This window comes from Microtus pennsylvanicus, chromosome 5, assembly GCF_037038515.1.
Source record: "Microtus pennsylvanicus isolate mMicPen1 chromosome 5, mMicPen1.hap1, whole genome shotgun sequence".
Taxonomy (NCBI): Eukaryota; Metazoa; Chordata; class Mammalia; order Rodentia; family Cricetidae; genus Microtus; species Microtus pennsylvanicus.
In genome coordinates this window covers 107,975,991-107,998,265 of record NC_134583.1, presented here as the reverse complement: position 1 = coordinate 107,998,265, position 22,275 = coordinate 107,975,991, and the positions used below count along the sequence as shown (strand labels likewise).

General features: G+C 35.8%; 1 protein-coding gene across 7 annotated transcripts in view; it reads left to right on the top strand.

Annotated features, from left to right (window-relative positions):
• The window catches only part of Rfx3 (regulatory factor X3), a 248,446-nt gene that overhangs the window by 67,938 nt on the left and 158,233 nt on the right, over positions 1-22,275 (top strand). For 3 of the 7 annotated variants that reach the window (XM_075973777.1, XM_075973780.1, XM_075973778.1), the window contains exon 2: positions 18,213-18,271. The exons of the other annotated variants lie outside the window; for them this stretch is intronic. The gene's annotated coding sequence lies outside the window, so the exon portion shown is untranslated. The remainder of the gene's footprint in view (positions 1-18,212; positions 18,272-22,275) is intronic. 7 annotated transcript variants of the gene reach the window in all.

Below are 22,275 nucleotides of genomic sequence, written 5' to 3'. Positions count from 1 at the left end.
TACACCATTTCATCAAACTGACTGAATCTGTGAAGCTTAGAAATGGAAGCAGTAAAATTATAGGACCCAAGGAATAAACATTAATGAGAGAAACAAATCATTTTTTAAGAATCAGTGCATGGGATGTGTGAGGAGATGCCCAGAGAGCCCTGTAATAAGAACAGCTGGATGGTGCAGAGTATCAGGGTGCTGAGAGAAGAAAAGAGGTAGAGGTGTGTCGAGACTGGCCAATGTTATCAGGAAAAACATGGGGACCTGAGTATGTCATTTGTGATTGTACATAAATCTTGAAGCCAGTGCGTCTAATGTCTAGAACAGTGGTTTTCAGCAAAGTTTACCCCTTGTGTGCCTGGGGTGTGTCAACGGTGTGCCTTCTTTCCGGTGTTTTATGTCGTTTAATTCTTGTCAACTCTTTGAGGAGTGGCTCTTAACTATTACAGAGGTACATCAAGGAATGGGGGACAGGAATGGAGAACATGATGGCACGCTCATCTGAAGAAACCGGGGTACCATGTTTAGTTTCAGGGTAGTGTGGCAATTGACAGAAAATCAAGTAACTAAGCACAGGTGCAGACTCTTCAGGTAGGGGCAACCATTAATAATGGTAGGAGTTTCTGTGTCTAGTTGTTTAAGGGAGAAGTTTGTTGTAGTGGCTGTAGGTTTAGATAAACTCACCTGTGTCTCCCGAGGTGCTGGCGGATGGTGAAGCTTGCCCGCCAGGCTCTTCAGTTGGGTTAGCTATTGAGCACCCATTTGACACAGGATCCTTTGTCCAGATCCTGAAAGTGAGGTTTGGATTCTGCTTTAGACTCTGACAAACTGGTTGTTAGAACACTAGTCCATTTGTAAAGGGAAAAAAAGGCATAACTAAATTCACTCAATTTTAAGATAATTACAAAAACAGCATGTTTACATTTGCAGAGTAAATCTCAAGAGCAAATTAATTATATGTCTGTAGTTCTCGAATTTAAGTAGGTTAGGTGAGGGGAAAGCATGATTTAATCTTGCTTTATGGCTGGCCAAATCTCTAGGCTAGCCATTTTTTCCTTTTTATAAAAATCCTTGTGGTTCCTTGCCTTCCCATTAGCTCATAGTTGAGAGCTCTGTTAAGTTGTCTGTGAGACGGAGTGTATTAAGCTGGCCTGATTAAAATTGTTCACAAGAGATCAAGCAGACAAGGGACTTTTAGCATAATTAAAAAAGGACTGCCAGCCTTTAAAGATAAGATTTCAGAGATTTTTGAAATTTATATCTACCTGTAGGGAAGTGTGTTTATGTAATTAGATTCTGGTTCTCTCAAGAAGCCTTCTTAATTCATGCATGGCATCTGTTTATGGAATATTATCTGCTTGTGCAGGACATGTGAAAGCTGCCTAGAGGAGCCAGGTCTTGAAAAAATGAAATGTTCCCTTGAAAGATCTCAATGTGATACATTAAAAAAGAAATCAGTTAACCTTCTATGTTAACCTGCTTATTTATGGAAGGAAACTCAGTAGTCAAGTTCAAAGTAGAAATGGAAGTATTAAAGCAAATTGTATGTCCTGTGTTCTGAGGCAAAGGTGAGAAAAATTTATCAGTTTTTGGGAGGTACTTTCCTTTGGTTAGTGGGTTTCTTAGCCCAAGATTTTAGTTTTGTCTCCTTATTAGTTCCCTAAGTTTGCACTTCTCTGCTCTGGAATTATTCAGTTATTGCCACTTTACTATCATGTTTCAGAAAAAGTGAATGTATTTAAAATGTTTTCAATCTGTCCCTTCCTTTGTCCTTTGGAAGCCATGTCCCCTGCTGCTCATGCCGTGTGTATCTTACTCCAGAGGCTTTTTTTCTGTCCCTTGGTGTCTTAAATGGAGTTTTGGTTTTTCTTCAGAATGGAGCCCTTATAGCATAAATCAAAATGTTATTGCTATAACGAGACAGCGTTTCGAAGTAAAGTTTCTAGAGTGTGAACTGTCTTGGTCTACCTCCATGCATAAGAGATTGGATTCCCAGATAGTGCTTCCATCAGGTCTGGATGTCAGGTCTGGGCAAGAGAATGAGATGATGATAGAAGCCCTCAAACCAAAGTGCATTTTGGATTACTCCAGCTATATTTGGGATGATCTAAGGAAACTATTGATACATACTTTGGCTAGGTGTAAGAATATTTTAATTTTAAATCACCAAGAATGAAGAGGAAGGAACCTAAAATATCAAATGATGGAATTTTTTCCTTCTTCATTTCGTGATGTTTCATTATCCGTCCAAGGAAAGCACTAAACAAGGTTGTGTCTTGAAACGGTATGATCTGTGAATAGTTTTATTTGTAGGAGGAGGTCATGGAAAGGTTTCTCTCTGCTTTCTTCATGACAAGCAATCAGAGGAGTTCACAGATCTTCTGGTTTCTAACCATTTTAAAGACTTGAAAAATGTTGTATCAAATTATGTATTGCTTTTACTTTTGATTAAATAAACTGCTTTAACAGAGTGTACAGTCACGTAGTCTAGGTAAAAAATAGTTGCTTCAGTTGAGACTTACCGAGACTAAATCCTACAGAATTGATATAGCTATGTTATTATTTTGCTAACTAGTTTATCCCTTCTATATACTACATATATAATCTTCTTCTCTCTTTTAATTTCTGGCGTGGGCTGGTATAGCCCTTGTTTATCATGTACTGTAAAGAGTTAGCAGGCACCAAAAGAACTGAACATGAATCATAACGATTTTTTAAAGTAATAAATTTGATGAGATTATAGGATGTATTTCAGGGAAACGGTCATCAGTTGGCCTTCATTTCTTCAACAGACCAGGAAGCATTCAAATAGCATTAAATTGTGAGCCAGAAAGAGCGACTGAGAGTTCTCTATATGATGGTCTCCTAACATTCCTCAATCTAATGTTCATCTGTAAAATGGAGATAATAGTTATCTAGAAATGTTATAAAGTTCATGTGTGAAATAGATTCCCTGCTCAAATTTCTAGACCTTACTATTCAATGTTAATTGGTAGACATTGTTATTTTGTTAAATTCTTATGTGCTTAACCTTGTATAATAAATAACATTTTGTGTAAAAAATAAACCCTGCATTAAATTTTGATATTATAGTTGATACTGTGTTCTTTTGAATGTCTCTTCTATGAAAACTTAAGACTCTACATAAGACACCTTGAATCAGTATTTTACCTGCTGTGTCTGAATCTGTCTTTCTCCTGCCTGTCCTGGTCACAGACAGCCCAATTTCATTCCTGCAGTTACTCGCCTGTCTTTTATACACTAGATTTTTTTTTAAATTTCCTAGAGCATTATAGAAATGAAATCATGCATTATTTATTCATCATGCCTGCCTTCTTTCTCTCAACTTAAGATTCATCTGTTTTTGCTTGTAACATTTGTTTAAATGATGAGTCATATATTGAAGTTGTTTTATCCTTTATCTGTTAATAGCAACATGAGTATAAGATGATCCGACATCCAATTATTAACTATATTGTTGAAGACTGCTATGACCAGTAATAATTTTTGTTTGCCTTTGAGTAAGTACCTAGAAGTAACAGGCTTAGATTAAATGACAGGTCTATGTTGAAATCTTTAAGAAGCTCCTAAACTGCTTTTTAAACATACTAATTTTATATTCTAACCATAATTGCAAGAGAATTTCACTTCCTGGGCACCCTTGCCAAAACTTCCCAAGTCTTTAACATTTTAGCCACATGTGTAATGACTTCAATTTGTGATATTTTCTTGCATTTTTCTTTGTAGTTGGTAATTTTGTGCATGTTTTGTTGTGTATTTTCTTTGGGGGCTATTCAAATATTTTACGAAATTTTAATCAAATTGTTAGAGTTTTGGGAGTTCTATATATATTATAAATATAATTTCTTTGTTAGGCATTATGCTTTCTAGATTCTGGTTTGCTTATTATTAATTTCTGCTTTCTTTTTCAATTCCTATAAAGAACCTTTCAGAAGATATACATTTTCCATTTGATTCAATCAGAATTACCGATTTTTATCCTTTATGTGTTTTATTGTTGCTAGCATTTTGCCAAACTAAACATCAAATGTAATTTCTTATATTCAGGAAGATTTGTAGCTTTGCTTTTTACACTTAAGTTTGTAACCCATTATTATAATAAACTTTTTACTTTAGAATAATTTTAGACTTGAAAAGTTGCTAAGGTAGTACAAAGAGTTCCTGCATACCCCTCACCTACTTTCTCCTATTATTAACACCTTACATAACCCTGATGAATTTATCAAAACTAAGCACTGGAATTGTACATTTCAATTAACTACAGTCTTTATTTGGATTTCACCAATGTTTCTTCTAAAGCTCGTCTTTCCGTTTTGGATTCCACTTTGTCTTTAGTTCTAATGTTTCCATCATCTACTCTGGACCACGATAGTTTCTTTATTATATTCTATGTTTTTCATGACGATAGAAGTTTTGAGCTGTATTGACTATGTATTGGGGAGAGTTTTCTTTTAATATGGGTTTGTGTGCTGTTTTCTTCATAATCCAAATGAATTTTGAGGTACACTCTTTCACCTGGTATTATGATGTATACCAGGAATGCCAGCACTTGGAAGGTAGAAGCGACAGGATTTTGAGCCCAGCATGTGTGATATAGTGAAACTATATTCCCCCACCTACCTGACACAGTGTCATTCTAATCATATTGTACTTGAGGCTGGTTGTGTGTGTATGCATGTATGTGTGTATGTATGTGTATCTCTGTGTGTGTTTGTGTGTGTTTATCTGTGGGGGTGGGTGAGGGGGTAAAAGTTGAGACCTGTGAGCAAGGGAATCAGTTTTCCTTGTCATTCTTGTTGATTTTGATTACCTGAGTATAAAGTTAATTTATTTTTACCCTTTCTATATTATGTTCTTTGGAAGCAAGTCATTAAATCTAGTCTAGAAATAAGGGGAACAAAGAGGAGGTGATTATGGCCTATCAAGAGAAACAGCTACATAAGTTATTTGAAATTCTGTAAGAAAGATTTATCTCTTCTACCTTAATTATTTATTTATCATGTCAGTGTGAAGCCATATATATTTATTTTGCACCATAGATCATATTCATGTTCTATGGTAATCATTTATTTTATTGCTCAGTTTGCCATTGGGAGTCCTTTTGGATGGCTCCAAGGTTCCCTTGACTTACTAGCTTCTTTTACTTATTGATTTGAGGATTTCTTTGCATTCTGACATTATTTGATGATAACTAACGATTATTTTTCTTTTCTGTGTTTTACTGTTTTAAACATTTCTTAAAGGACCCCTGGTTCCTGCTTCTTGAGCATCTTCTTTACAACCAGGGTCCACACACTGGGTGGTTAGTTGGTTTGCTGCTGCTGTAGCCATATGTCTAGTTTTCTTGACGGAATCAGAGCGTTCATGTATCTTCTATACCGATATTTGTGGTTATTACTGCATCTGTGTTATTTAAATGTGAATGCCTACTTAAGTTTCTGATTCTAATTTGCTACAAAGGATTTTGTTTTATCATGATTGATTATCTGTGGATGTCAGTTTCCGAAAGTGATAGAAATAGCCCCTATAATCCATTTCTTATGCTTTGAACCTCAGCAACATATATTTCAGCTTCAGAATTGTTAATATGTAACATGAAATCCCTTTCTTGGTTAATTTTTATGTATCATATAGATATTATCAAAGTTTGTTTTCTGTACTACAATGATTTTAAGAATTTCATGCATGTTTATACTTAAATTTTATTTTTTTAAAAAAAATTTGGATATCTAGTTCTCATGTTATTTGTTAAAAAATATCTTTATTTCACTGTCTTGCTTTTGAATATTCGTTGAAAATTGGTTGCCCATTTTTGTGTGAGTCAGTTTTGGAATTCTTTATTGTATTTTTCTATCTTGGTATCATATTTACTTGATTATTGCTGACTTATAAAAAGTCTTCAAATCAGGTAGTTGTAATCTAATTTTCTTTTTTTTTTGTTGAAGTTGTTTTGGTAGTCAAAGTGTTCAGGATTTCCAAGTGGAATTCAAAATTAGCATACCAATAGCTATTCAGGAAAGCTTGCCAATAGCCATCTTCATGGCTCTTTCTGTAATCCCAGTTGAGGTAAGAGGGTCAGGATTTGAAAATCATCTTTGGTTACACAGTGAGTTGAGGCCTGCCTGAGCTACTTGAGATCTTGTCTCAGAAAACAAATGATCTTTTGATTTAGGAATTTCCTTCCATCTACTGCTTTGTGCCTGGAGGGTTCGTTTAAGTAGCATTGCCACAGAGAATTTTTCTTAAAGTGCCTCTAGTTTCTAGGGGATTAGAAATCATGGTATTCTTGATCATTACATATTCTAAAGCTAGTTCTTAAGCTTTCAAAACATCAAATGTGCTGTGTCCCTATCGTGCAGGGGCTATCTTTTCCCAGTGGATCCAGACAGTTGAATGCAGAGTGGTTAGGGCTGATTAGTAAGCTGGTGAATGATGACAGGGGAGCCTATAGCCGAGTCTCCATGAATATTAGGGAAGTGTGCCAACTGAAGCTGGCTTAATTCTGCAAACAGGAGCCTTTTGCAGAAGGATTCATGGTAATTAACCAACTCAAAGTGCAATATTTTCCTTTCATTAATTTGGCAGAAAACAACTAAATATCTACAGCAAAACTATTTTTGACATTTTCATTTTCTGCTTTGAAAATAATGGATATTTTGAATTGCACTATGAAAGAATTTTTTTTTTTAATTTCCATTATAACTTCTTGAAAATGTAGATCACTCAATTAGCAGGGTTTATTTTTTTAATTTAATAGGATTAATTGACAACAGGAGTGACCAGAATTGATTCACATTTTGAAGCAATAAGCTTGTAGAAGACTCTTGGAGAGTTTATTGGCTCTGATCTATTTTGCTGTTTTCTTCCATGCGTGTGTAAGTAGTAGGATGGCAGGTAGTATTTTCAAGCTCACCTCTGCTCTATATGATATATACCATTTCCTGCTCTGCTCCTATTTATTTTGGGCTAAATTATATTTGTTTATATTAATCATTTTATTTCGGTTGTTAATTTTTTAGCTTAAAATGTACTTGCTGCTAACCATTTTATAGGAAGTATCTTGAATATTTTTAGGAGGGTCCATTGTTGGTAATTTTTTTTCTACAGTTATTGTAGAAGTCTTTGTTTCATGATATGTTAGTCTTCATATAAATGCTTTAATTTTAATACTTTTTATTAATAATCTTTCATAATAGGCATACATTTACTAAGCTCTTTATTACACAGTACTTTCCCTTCTGCAGTTTTGAGACATCTTGTGGTTATAATTTTCTTCTGTGTATATTGAACATGTTTACTCAGAAAAGTATTTTTATTTTAACTTTCTTTTGATTTTTAACTGTCAGAAACCAATCTCAGTCTATCTCAGAATCCAAGTGCAGAAGGCTCTTGGGCTAACTTCTGAAATCCCATGGAAACACGTCGTTCCTGGAGTGCTGGAAATACATTGTTAGTCCCATCACTAGGAGCTTAGGTATTGCCATTCTCATCATTTAGGCTTCCTTCTTCTTCACTCTTTGTACATTTAATGCTTAGCACTCTCAGATACACCAGGCCATCACAATACCACTACTCAGCTAGAGTGACCAGCAGAGATAGAGGGACCAGCATGGATAGAGAGACCAGCATAAATGGAGAGGTCAGAGTTTAGTTCCGGCTCCAACAGTCCCTGGAAAGAGAATATGGAGCATCCTGCATAGTGTTGTAACTGGTTGTAAAAACATACAGTAGTCCAAGGGCAGTGTCACAAATGACAAGCTTACGGTTACCCTCCCAGTTAAGGGCAGTGTAAGTAGTTGGGAATATTGGTAGAGTGTTTGCCTAGAATCCAGGAAGCTCTGAGTTTGGTATCTAGCACTAGAAACAACAACAACAACAAAAGTATGGCGGCACAGTCCTGTAATTTTAGCATTCAGTGGGTTTAAGCAGGAGATTCAGAAACTGAAGGCCATCCTGTGCCAGATGGGGAATTTGAGTGGGGAAGGGACTCATGTATTTTACTGGGTATATCAATATAAATTTGTTTACTCAATCAATAAATATGCTTGGAAACTGCTATTGGCAGAGATTTAATGGTGAATAAGGGAAGTACAGTTCTAAATATTGAGAAGCTTACACACTAGTAAGTGTGGAGTTTTAATTTTTATTTACTCTTCTCTCATACAAAACATCTCAACCACTGCTCTTCTCTTCTCCCAGTTCCCAGCTGACCTTTCCTCTTCCCCAGATCCACTCCCCCTTAACCCATCCTCTCTTCCCAGAAAATAGCAGGCTTCTCTGGGACATCAACTTAACAGAGCACAATAAGATATAACACCAGGCACAAACCCTCAAATCAAGGCAGGATGAGGAAACACAGTAGGAAATAAGAGGTCCAAACAGCAGGCAAAAGAGTAAGAGATACCCAACCCCCAATATCAGAAGTCCCTTCAGAACACTAAGCCAACAACTATAACATATATGCAGAGGGTCTAGCCCAGACCCACTCAGGCTCCATGATTGCTGCTGTAGTCTCTGTGAGCCCTCATGAGTTTTGTTTATTTGATTCCATGGGCCATGCTCTTGTGGATGTTTTCTATCCCTCTGTCTCTCACAATTCCTCCTCTTCTTCCACAGGGTTCCCTGAGCTCCAAGGGGAGGGTTCCTGCTGGAGGCCTCCAACATGGGTTTTCTCTCTACTTAATGTTTATATGTGGAGTCTCTTCATCTGCTCCCATTAGCTGAAGCCTCTCTGGTGACCACTGGTTTAAGGCCATTGATCTATGATAATAGCATAACCGTTAAGGAATCATTTCACTGTTCCCCCCACCCCAACCATAGTTGGTTCTACTCTAAGTTTCTAAGCTATACAGCCTCCAGTTCTTGGCCATCCACGAAGTGTCTAGGGCATAGGCTCTCTCTTGTGTAATGGACTTCAAATTAGACCAGGCATTGGCTGGCCACTCCCACAAGTTCTGGGCCACCATTATCCCAAAACATCTTTCAGGCAAACATATTGTAGATTGAAGGGTTTGTGGTTGGTTTAGAGTCTTGGTCCCATCATTGGAAGCCTTGCCTGTTAACAGAAGATGGAAGGTTTGTTCAGGCTTCGGATGTCCCATTGCTAAGAGTCCCATCTTTACCCACCCCTAGTCTACCTTCAGAATCTATTCTATTTCCCCTTTCCATGGAAATCCAAGCATCCTCCATAGTGCCCTCCTTGTTACTTAGCCTGTGGATTATAGCATGATTATCTTTTACTTTACAGCTAATATTTATTTATAACTGAGTACATACCACGTTTGTCTTTCTGGGTTACCTCACTCAGGATGATTTTTTTTTATAGTTCCATCCATTTGCTTGCATATTACATAATTTTTTTTTAACAACTGAGTAGTGCTCCATTATGTGAATGTATATATTATTTATCCATTGTTCAGTTGAGGAGCATCTAGGTTGCTTGCAGTTTCTGGCTACTATGAATGTAATTGAGCAAGTGGCCTTGTTGGAGGGAGTGTTCTTTGGGTATATGCCCAAGACTAGTTGTCTTAGGCTTTTTATTACTGTGAAGAGACACCAAGACCACAGCAACTTGTATAGAGGAAAACATTTAATTGGGGTTGGTTTACAGTTTCAGAGGTTGAGTCTTTTATCTTCATGATGGGACATGGCAGAGTACAAGTAGACATGGTGCTGGAGAAGGAACTGAGAGTTCTACATCTTGATCCACAGGCAGAATAAGCAACTGTGTGTAACACTGGGTGTAGCTTGAGTATGGGAGGCCTCAAAGACAATTTCCACAGTGACATACTTCCTCCAACAAGGCTGTCTACTCAAAAAAGGCCACATATCCTAACAGTGCCACTCCCTATGGGGACTATTTTCTCTCAAACCACCATAGTAGTATAGCTGGGTTCTCAAAGCAAAATGATTTCCAGTTCTCTGAGTAACTGCCATATTGATTTCCATAGTGGTTGTACAAATTTGTACTCCTACCAGCAATGGAAAAGTGTTTCCCTTATTCTACATTCTTGCCATCGTTAGCTGTAACTTGTGTCGTTGATCTTAGACATTCTGACAGATGTAAAATAGAATTTCAAAGTAGTTTGATTTGTATTTTCTAATGGCTGAGGGTGTTGAGCATTCCTTTTAAGTGTTTCTCAGCCATTTGAGATTCTTTTTATTATATACAGGATTGTTTTAGCTATCCTGGGTTTTTACTTTTTCCATATGAAGTTGAATATTGTTTTCAAGGTCTGTAAAGAATTGTGCTGGAATTTTGATGGGTATCAGTTTGAATATGTAGATTGATTTTGGTAAGATGGCTGTTTTAACTATTTTAATCCTACAGATCCATGAGCAAGGGAGATCTTTTCATCTTCTAATATTTTCTTCAAATTCATTTTCAAATCCTTGAAGTTTTTGTCATACAGTTCTTTCACTTGCTTGGTTAGAGTTACTCCCAAGATATTTTATATTGCTTGTGGCTATTGTAAAGGATGTTGTTTCCCTGATTTCTCTCTCGATTGTTTGTCATTAGTATATTGGAAGGCTACTAATTATTTTATTTTATTTTTTTTTTAATTAACCTTGTCTCCAGCCACATCACTGAAGGTGTTTACCAGCCATAGGAGTTTCTTGGTAAAATTTTTGAGTTGCTTATTATATCATCTTACTGTCTGCAAATGACGATACTTCGATTTCTTCCTTTCTAATTTATATCCCCTTGATCTCCTTTAGTTGTCTTATTGCGCTAACTAGAACTTCAAGTACTGCATTGAATAGATATCGGAAAGTCCACAGCCTTGAACAAATTAATTCATTCTATAGAGATGGCTTGAGCAGTGCACAGCACTTGCTACTCTTGGAGTAGACCTGATTTGGGTTAGCAGCATCCACATGGAGGCTAACAATCTGTAACTTTGTTACAAAGGTTACAGTGCTGTCCTTTGGTCTTTGTAGGTACTGTATGCACTGGAGAATGGCTGTACACATAGGTAAATCATTCGTACACATAAGAGAAAAATAAAAGGATTAGCTCTGAAGAATGAATTACATAATATAAATAAATATATTAAGTGCTTTGAAGCCTCACTGCTTAAAGGGAAAACAGTGTTTTCATGAGGGAAGTAGGTCTGGAGAGGATAAGGTTTCTTATTTTACGCACTTCCTTCTAAACAGGTGAAACTGTTTAAACTTGAAGTAGTGAGGGATATGTGTTAATCTGGAAAAGCAGAATGTATGAAGGCCTCGATGTACAATAAGCATGGTATAGTGATGCAAACAGAAGATAGTAATTGTGGATTAACAAAGAAAAATAATCTGAATGAATTTTTTAATTCCTAAAAGTTATTTGTCAATTTCTAAGGACTAGTGTTTGTACCGTCTCTATATACCAAGTGTGTGATTTGAGTAATAGTTAGAAGAAAATGTATAATGAATGTTAAAGGCACTGTTATTTTCAGTAAACTTAATATTAAGATGGGCGTTTGAGTGGTAAACTCATACAGGATAACATCATGTTATAAGAAAGAGCTTAGCATTGCCTTCAAAGCTTCTCCCTTGTTTATTTATGTGATCACTTACAGAAATATTTATTTAGCACTTTATTATGTATTAGAAAGTTTTAGTCATCATGGTTATCAAATGAATAGTTAGGAGGCCCCTTCACATGGACCTTATCAAAGTTCTGCTACCCAAAACATCCTGTGCTGAGCTTCAACTTAAAAAAAAGATTTTGTTAAACCATGTGCATATATGTTTCTATGGGGGTATGTGCGCATGATAACTGTTGCCTGCAGAGGCTAGAAGAGGTAGATGTGCTTGTAAGCTACCTTATGTGGGTTCCAGAAACTGAAGACAGGTCCTCTACAAGAGTAGCATTTCCTCTTAATTGCTGAGCCATTTCTTCAGCCCTTTAATCTTACTCAAGTGGGAGACTAGTGAAATTTCAAACTCTTAGACCCCACCTGGTCTTAATGAATCAGCTCTTCATTAAGAGCACCATGCAGTTAATATGCATTTTGTAGGTTGGGAAGCAATATTTTAGAGCAGAAATGGCTTATGGTTTGGGGTGGGGGAGTTCCACTGATAGCTCATTGTTTTAGATAAATGTTTGAAGATTTATTCTTACTAGCATGAATGTCCTGCGTGTATATATGTGCACCATGTGTATTCCTGGTGCCCTTGGGAGCCAGAGAGGGCATTGGACATCCTAGGTCTGGACGTAGAGATAGCTATAAGCCAGTATGTAGAGAGGGCATTGGATATCCTAGATGGACGTAGAGATAGCTATAAGCCAGTATGTAGAGAGGGCATTGGATATCCTAGATGGACGTAGAGATAGCTATAAGCCAGTATGTAGGTTTTGGGAAATGAACCCAGGTCCTCTGTAAAAGCAGAACGTGCTTATAACTGCTGAGATATCTTTACAGTCCTCTTTGAAATAGTATTTAAAATCTATTTTGAATAAAAAATGTTGGTTGGGGATGTGGCTCAATGGAAGCATACATCCCTAGCAATTATGAGGCCCTGGACTTGATCCCTAGCACCTAAAAATATTTTACTACTTAAAAACAGAAAAAAATGCATATGTATTAATGTTGATATATATAGTTATATATGTGTTACACACACACACACGTATTCACACACATTGATTAAAGACTACTTTAGTATGCATGTATTTCTCATCCATGTGTTACGCATCCCCATTTGTTTACAACTTCTGTGGGACCGCCTTCACAGCAGATATGGACTGTTTGCCGCAGAGACATTTGTGCCCACAAAGCCTAAGGTATTTACTGCTCAAGCCTTTATGGCATTGTTGTGCTGTCCCCTCTAGAGCATAAACAGATTTTGGCATGCATGATGGAAACTGACTTTACCTTATTGATTATGAGCAGCTTTAGGTCTTGTCAGTGTTTGAACTGCTCTGGGAAGTAGTGATTTAACACATTTTTGCCTTTCAATATGTAATCCAAGTTAAATACTTGGAAGACTGGCATATAAAACATTTAAACATTTAAAAATGCATCAAAAATTATGATAATATAGGTATGATAATGGAGATCATACTTATGACATTTGAGAAAATTATGACTATCATAATGAAATAAAATAATATATACTTATCTTGCTTATTTTTAAAGAAAAAAGTTTATAGACAGGGTCTCACGGTACTTCCTAATCTGGTGGCATCAAATCATGTAGTCAAATAATCTTCCTGTTCCACCCTACCAATTAACTGGCACTCTAAGTGTCTGCTGCTACATTGAAATAATTTATTATATTTATAAAAGTTGCCCGGTTTTTCTCAGGCAAATTTGTCATTTAATGGTAATTATCTTTTGTGAACTGCAGTGGCTTATCAGTTTACTTCTATATGTACCTAGGAGACTAAACTTAGGCAAAGGCATCTGCCAATGAGAATATGCTAGTGGTGGAGCTGGAATGAAGACATAGCACTTCTGATTAAACTATGTTGAACATAAGCAAGGGGATGGATTTATAAGCGGTTCATGGTTAAAGGGATGCAATCCCTGCAGCATTCAAGGCTTACATCACATCATTTTTCTTTTATGTGGTTGAAAACACATTGTTGTCTTAATGTTCCTTTGTAAATAAAAATATTGGTCAATTAAAACACTGATCATTTTTCTTACTAAGAAGCTGTGGTGAGCTGGACTGTAGAGGCTCATGCCTTTAAACCCAGAATTCAGGATTACAATGAAGTAAAAAAATTGAAATAATATATATACTTATCTTGCTTATTTTTAAAGAAATTTTTTTTTAAAGTGGCAGGAGGATCTGTGTGAGTTCGATGCCAGCCTGGTCTATAGAACGAATACCAGCCAAGGCTGTTCCATAGAGAAACCTTGTCTCAAAAAAAAAAAAAATCTAGAAGAGTCTAATTCAGCTAGGTTGGGGACTTTGTGGGTTCTCAGAGTGATTTTATCTCTTCTCTGCATGTGGCTGTGGTTGGAAGCTGTCACCTAGACAGGAACTTGTGGCTTTATATACTGCTTCAACAGATTGGGGACTCTGAGCTAACAAGTTCAGTGAAAGCATCTGGAGATGTCTGGTACCCAGAGTACTGCTTGCCCAATATTTTCTAAGTTGGCTTACATGGGTACTTTGGAAGTGAATGAAGTTTCTGTGACTACAAAATGTGTGTGTGTGTGTGTGTGTGTGTGTGTGTGTGTGTGTATAAAGTATTAGGGGTAGATTGTTTCCTTGGAGAGTACCTATAGAAAAGAATGCCTATCTCTCCTGGTGGGAAATACCTGGTGTCTCACATTCTAGAATCAGCCAGGTATAGTCAAAGAATGAAGTTCCTAGCAACTCTGGAATACTTACTGATTGTATCTATCCATTCATACTACAAACACATAATTAGGTTTTTTGGCTCTGATACTGTATTATTAACATCAGATGTGTAATACTCGATTTTCAAGTATTCTTCACATTTTTAATATATTGCAAAATGTATTATGGACTCTTAAAAAAGCTATTGTCTCTAGGCCCTTGGCCTTGAGTATGTCTCAGCTTTGGTTTGCATAAGTATATCTAATATCTGTCAGTTGAGAAATCAGTGCTCAGCTAATATGTTTTTATTTGGGATATTATCAATTTTATCAAAATGTTTTTTAAAATATAAAGGTGCTTGTCTTTATACTGATTTCTCATTTAAATCTCTCATGATTCCCTGGAAAGAGATGTTTCTATAAATTTTAAATATAAATATAACGATATTTATACTTAACAAGAGAACAAATCAATGCTATAGTTGGCAGGAGAAGAGAATTATGACAAGTTAAAGTGTTCTGAATTGTCTGTTTTCATTTGACATGAAGGGAAATAGGAAGATAGAGTTCAGGAAGGAAGGACATGAAGGCAGATCAGTAGGTAGCAGGCTGCGATGCTATTTTACTTAAGTCCTTATAGGTTACGAAAAGTTCAGTCAGCACTGATGTATCGAAGGTTCTATTGAAGACAGGTTTTTTTTTTCATGTTAGAAACTATGTGATTTACAATAAATATTTTCATATCATCATGATTACAATACTTGAAGCTTTAAGATTTTTTGTTTTTTAACATTGGATCTCAACATAGAGCAAGGCTAGCCCTGGAACCCGAAATGTTCTCTCCTCTGATTTTGAATGTTGGGATAAGACTTGCAATGCCATGCCCAGCTAACTTTATTCAAGTTTTAAAAAGCATTTTGTGTGTATTTAACCCAGATTCAGAATATCAACTGGGTACTAGGAGAGAAGAGAACTATGAATTGAAATGAGGAGGGTGCAGAACAGTTTAAAGCAATGTTGAGAGTAATTCCTGTTGCTGGTATTGGAATCCCCTTGCCACAGAAAATTGCAAATTCTTCTAATTTTGAGGTAGGTTTTTCAAGAGTTGGACAGGAAACTGTGCGGAAGACATTTGTAAGAAAAGCCTCGCATTTATTGGCGGTGGTGGCACCCGCCTTTAATCCCAGCACTCGGGTGGTAGGCCTGCTCTGCAAGAGCAGGGAGAAAAGAAAAAAAAAGCCTCACATTTACTCTGGCTTTCTTTTTAACGTCATTGTCCTGACTATGTGACAAGGACTGAGAATGTTAGCAGAAACTGGTGTCTGTTAGCGGAGACAGAAGAGATCAGATGTTAGAACTCTGAAGACGGCTGAGGTCTGGAGCAAAAGTGTGGAAGAAAAAAACTGCCCAGAACCAGGTTCTGAATTCTCTAGCTAAGTGATTGTCTGCACCTTCGCAATCGAGACTGGTGATCATACCGAGAATCTGCACGGGCTTCGTGAATGTCTACAGCTGTGTTAACAGTTCCTGCTGGACTCTGGCGCTCTGTACCCAGCACCATTTGTAACGCTCTAGCCATCCAGTTGAAATAAGCAAGGGCCCCTCCCTTAGTCTGTTTTTGCTACTCTAAGAAAATCCCCAAGGCTGAAATTCATAAGGAACTGAATTTTCTTTTCATAAGTTGTGTATTCTGAAAAGTCTGAGATTTAGGCAACATCTGATTCAGTTGTCTATTTAAGTTTGTTCTTACCCACTACATGGTGCTTTGAATGCTCCTCTTTCTGGAGGAGAAGGGTTCTGTGTCTCCACATGGCAGAAGATGGAAGGGACCGTCCTCATTTATGGAGCCATTGCCATGCAGTCCATAGTCAGAATCATGAGAGTCCTCATCAGTTGATTGCCTATCTATCCCATCATTCTGTCTTTTACATTTTCATCTCTTGAAATGTATAGGCCATCCATTCACACCAAAGCAGCATCCTGGCATACAGCTTACGTTCTTTTTACCCTAAGAAAATTTAAACAAATCTCAACAAAATTTGGAGTACAAATAGGTTTTAACCTGCCAAACTGGAAGATAGGTTTTAACCTGCCAAACTGGAAGAATTTGATAAATACACTGGGTCCTTCTCAAACCCATCCCAGCAACATCAAATCAGTTCTACTTGTTCAGCTGATGATTTTGCTGGTTGAGGCCAAATATTGTCACTCTCTGAAGGAACATCGGTATAGAATCTAAATTACCTACATTTTATTGTTACAATGATCAATATATAATTAAAAACATTATTCTAGAGATGTCAAAAGAAAGTGTAGCCTCTGGTAAGGAGAGAAAGTAAAGAGAAGTGAACCTTGATATGGCCTAGATGTTGATCTTAGTGGCCAAAAGTTCATGTGCAAACACCCTTGCAAAGACTTAAAGACAAAAACAAGCACACAGTAGGGTAATTGTGGTATTAATAAACGAAAAGGTAAAAAATAATAGGCATAAAAATGAAATAATTAAAATAAGTAAAAATTCTTTAATTGGAATGATAATAATCAAATGTATTTGTTTTAACATCCCCAATAAGATATTAAGGAAAATTTCATACATATCCTTCTGTAGAACCTAGGGGTAAGAGGTTGCAGGAAATGGGCAGTGCCCAATGGAGGGCGCTGAACAGACACATCTGAGGTTTTGCAGATGTATAATAACTGAAGTCAGCAAGAGAGGAGCATGAGGGGAATATAAAATACTTAGGTTGAAAATGTACCATTTTAAATAAGAAAATGTCAAGCTTAGCAAGCCCCAAGTATAAATTGACTATATATAATGTTTCATATTAAACTGCCAAAATAGCTAATAACCGTTACAATGATAATGAAGAAAAAAAATTTCTAGACAGGGTCTTACTATATAGCCTTACTTGACCTGGAACTCTGTGTGTAGAGTAGAGTAGCCTCAAACTCATGTAAAGTACTGGTATTAAAGATATGTGCCACCTTGCCAAGCTTGAAGAAAATAATAAGGAACTCTTAAGTGTTAATACTACCATTCCCGAAGAAGCTACCAACTTTCTCTAATTTATGTACTTAAAAATACTGAGTCATTAAGTCTGAATGTATGTGTTAATTTAAGAATAATGTATTTCAGATTATAAGAAACGTGCAGGCCCATTAGGTAAACTATGCAGAACCATGTAGATAGAAAATGAAAAGTTGCTTTGGCTCTTGACTGTTTGATCTCATCATGTTTTTATTTTGTTTATTTTGATAGGCAATAGAGTATCATTTTAAAAAGTAGTTTTCTTATGGGAGCATACTACTAATTTATATAACCATATTAATAATTATAATTTATTATTATTGTTGAGGCAAGGTCTTTGTGTGTAGCCCAGGTGATTTAAAATTTTTGATGATTCTCTTGCCTCTTATCACGCAGACGTTAGGATAACAGGCATGGACCACTGTTTGTGACTAAGGCTATTACATAATAAAAAAAGCCTTAAAATCTGACCATTACATGTAATTTTTATGTTAAGTTGATCTCTTTAATGGTAAAAGTTCATGGTAAACTCAGCCTAAATATAATATATAAATGTGTGTATGTATGTGTAGCAATGCCAGTTATAGATGAGAAATGAATTGCAGAGATAAAATTGCTTCTACCTTCTGTTTCTACTTCATGAAACCTGAATATAGAATTTCTATCTCAATTGATAAGACATTCAGTTATGTACTAGAATTTCTGAATTGTTGATGTTTATTACTCTTTCCACTATTTGAAGCGATTGCTTATGCTAAAAATTTTCAGGAATACACCTATGTGTATTAAAATTTTTCTCATTTAAATGATATTTTAAAAAATGAAATTGAAGTGATATTGCACCTAAAGTTCACCAAAAGACAGCCTCCTGTTTCTTTTTTATTCAGAGATTTTTATCAGAGGAATGTAGACTGGAATCTGCAATGGTTCTCAAAATCCCAAAGTGGTAAGTGAGACCAATTAAGTCTTTTCTTACCAATATTTAGTTGTAATTTTTCTCTATAGTTCTTTACTGAAATATTTAAAATGACAAGCGACATCAATTCCAGTGCTCACACATCTGATAATTGTAGTGTCTGGCTATTAGCAGTTCTGTGTCTGTGTTCCTAATGGGTTTGATTCATTTAGTACCTGGAGTTACAGTCAACAATGAAAGGAGTGGGTGGGCAGGAGGCTAGCCTCATGGCACTGTCCACCTGGCCCCATCTTTTTCCAGATAAACAAACCACATCCTAAAGTTGATGTGTTGCCCTAATCGATCTTGTTAGACTGAAAATAAAGGTGGCATTTCCTGTTTTTACCCCACCAATTCAAGAATTAGAATCCACATTTAGATTGTAATCTGTGATCCAAGTGTTATCTTTATAAAATATTAAAATGTTTAAAAGAGTGGATAAAAATTTGAGACTAATATAGTTATGAAACAATAAAGATAGGACTTATGAAAGTTAAGAAAGTGACATTGTAATGAAATAAGAGAGTTGGTGTAGCACATTTATTTATTTCATTACATTATTGATTTTATTGATATTGACAAAATCATTGATAGGAATAAAAAACATTTACAAAAAATAAAATATCCAGGGTTGTGGATCTAGGTGTCCTGGGTTAGCACACAACACTTCCATACATACCCATATGAACAAACACATGAAAATCAAAGATGTTATAAAGCTTAAAATTAGTATTCAAGCTGACACTTTAGGTAAATTTTTCTGTATGTGAAGTATTTGTTATAAGTATTACAAATTTTTTTATGCTTTCTGATGTAAGAGTCTTGCTAAGTAGCCCCAGGTGAATTTCTGGTGATGTTCATATTGATAACCTAAGTCTGCCTTCAAAACTGTTGGTTTTCTTATTTTGTTCTGGGTTTAAGTATTCACCCTCTGTCTTAATAGGCTCTGTGAAGCATCAAAAATCTCATTCATATTTAACCAATGTTTCACATTGTTCTGGCCTTCTCTTTCAAGGGCTAAATGCTGTTATTTGGTGTAGTTCAAGGCAAATGTGTATGGCAGCATGCGACCTCTTGTGTTTCTGATCACATGGATTTGCTCTCTGATAGTTTGTCTCCTTGCAGTCAGGTTCACAGTGGCAAACTTCCTCATATCCTATAAAGGGTTGTGGGTGAACTTTCAGTTATGAAGCGTGCAGTTAACAAGACCCTCCACTTAGTACTCAAAACAGTTTATTACAGTAACCTAGCTTTATTGAATATTTAATTTACAAATTCATTTATACTCGTACTGATGAAGCATACTAAATAAATGTGTTCCACATTTAGTTTTAATTTTTTAATATGAAATAAAAATGTTCAGGTACTATATTGCTGGCTGCTTATCCATTTAAAACCAATTTAGAAACAAACGTTCTGTTTTGTAAGATGTAACATTCAAGCCCATAGGCTGGCTGAATGCAGCACATAGGAAGGAGTAGCTGAAGGCAGAAGGGCTGAGCGTTAGGAACTTCCCTATTGCTTGAAGTGCTGATTGTTACATTTTTTTTTTTGTATCCAGAAACAGCCCATTAAATATGGAATTCTTTATTGACCCATTTTCCTCACTTTGAAAGGAAAGTGTACCTCTTTTTGTTTTGACACTGAGTTTAAATTACTTAAGATCTTCCAGTTTTCTGTGATTATATCCTATTTCTACTTAAACTATTCAAGCCACGCCTTGACTACAAACTTCAAGTAATTATAAATCAATACAACCTAATAGTCGTTGATACTTCTTTAACTCTTAATTTGTAAGCCAAAAGGCTCTGTCTCCAGTTCCTAGGATCACTCTAGGAGGTAGGAATTACTAGTTCTCCACTTGGTAGTTGAGAAAATTCAGACTGTGATTGTTAAATATCTTCCTCATTCTCATGGCTACTAGTACTGATAAACCAGGGTATAATTCCAGACGGTGGAGAATTCAGCATTCCTAACCTTTATGCTACTTATATGAATACAGACAATTGATAACACACAGATTTCTTAAGTTAATTAGATAAAGACTGACATGTACATCTGTATCTGCTTTTATTAGATAGAAATAAGAACTATAAGTATTCAGATATTAATATATAGCTCCTATAGCAGAGATGGCTCATTTAAAAAAAATGTTTGCGGTTTTAAATGCTATTAAGCAAATTGTACACCTTCTAGAACTGATTTTTATATTTCTGTAAATATTTTGGTCTTACCTTTTGGAATTAGCCACAGAATTTTTCCAGATTTAACATTTTATTGATATTAACCTTTTTTATTTAAAATTCACTCGAGTTTACTGCTAAACACATTGAGTTACCAGGTCATTTGTTTGTGCTTTCTTTACTCGTGTTTGTGGAAGGGTTCTGCCTTTCACAGTTTACAGTATGTTATATTTTCATTTTTATTCAGTTTAAAAGAATTTTCAATTTCCCTTTTATTTCTTCTTTGACTGTGTGTTAATTAATTGGGGTATATATATTTATTTTTCAAATAATCGATTTCTTTTTTTTTAATTTTTTTATGGCATTAGGAGTAAAATTCAGGGTCTCACTCATGCTTGATTGACACACTGCTGCTAATTATAACACCAGCCATGCTACTGACTTTCAACTTCATTTTGATACGATAGAGTTTTAACATTGTCATCTGTTCTTGAGAAGCGTGTATATTTGGGTACTGTTGGTTATGGTGTCCGATCAATGCTGCTAGGTTAGGATGGTTAATATTCAGTCCATCTGTCTTTGCTGATTTTTTATATTAATTTTGAAGAAAGGTATTAAAGTCTCCATGTATGATAGAACATATTGCTATTTTCACATCTCATTCTTTGCCTTATTTAGTAGTTCTGAAAATAGGTACACAACATTTATGATCTCTGTGTTTTCTTAATAAATTAACTCCTTTGTCATTATAGTTGAGCCGATAGTTATTGCTTTGAGAACTACATTCTTATTTAAATGCAGTAATTTCTGTAATCTATGTTTTTTTTTTTTTGCTTATTGTTTTATCTTGTTTTTGGTTAGTATAGACTTGGACTCTGCCTCTTTGGCCTGCCACAGGATTCTTTCACACCACGCTACTGCATGTATAGTTTAAGACTAGCCTGTGGTTGTCAGCAGCACTGGGCAGTAGGGAACATTTATGTTTGTGTACCTTTTGGGAATTTTGAAGAACACTGCTTTCACAAATTTTCCTACTGGCTTATTCCTTTTATAGGCATAATGGTAACTTCTGTTTTGTTTCCCCTGAATGAAACTCAGATTAAAATGACTTTAAATGGCAGGAATATGCCAAACAGCATAATGTAACAAATACAGTTATTGAAATCTCATAGTTTGTATTCAAATTCTGGCACTATCACCTGCCAATTTTTGTACCTGCTTGTTTAAGCATTTGACTTCTACCTTGGCAATCACAATCCAGTGCGTTAGTATTTATTTGTAAATACATAAGTAAAATGATTGTAGGATTTAATAGTGATTTGTCATGTAAAGATTCTAGAAATTACTGGCTGACTCACAAGTCTATACTCTCGTTTTTCTTTTAATTCTTCCAACTTTGATCATTCCTTTCCACTTTGAGACAGCTTTCTCACGTTAGCCAAGATCATTAATGTAGATGAGATTCCTGTGAGTGAATTTGATAATCCAAATATGTTCAAGAGTTGGGGAGATACAGGTAGCAAATAAGCCACAGTGAGTCTAGTGGCAGACGTTAAGGAAACTTTACATACTATAAGTGGTAGAAATATTCAGGAATGCCACTGCTTTTATCATCTACAGAAAGAGAATGTGAGGATTACTACCAGCGTATGATACTGTGAGAAGGAAGGTCATCTTGGGTCTCATGTATTGCATTCAAAAGGAAGCAGTTCACATTAATGGACCTGGAGTTTGGGTAAATGAAAAGGACCTTGGACAATGGATCTAAAAGTCTTCACAATTTACTAGTGAAAGTTAAACTTCAAAATATTA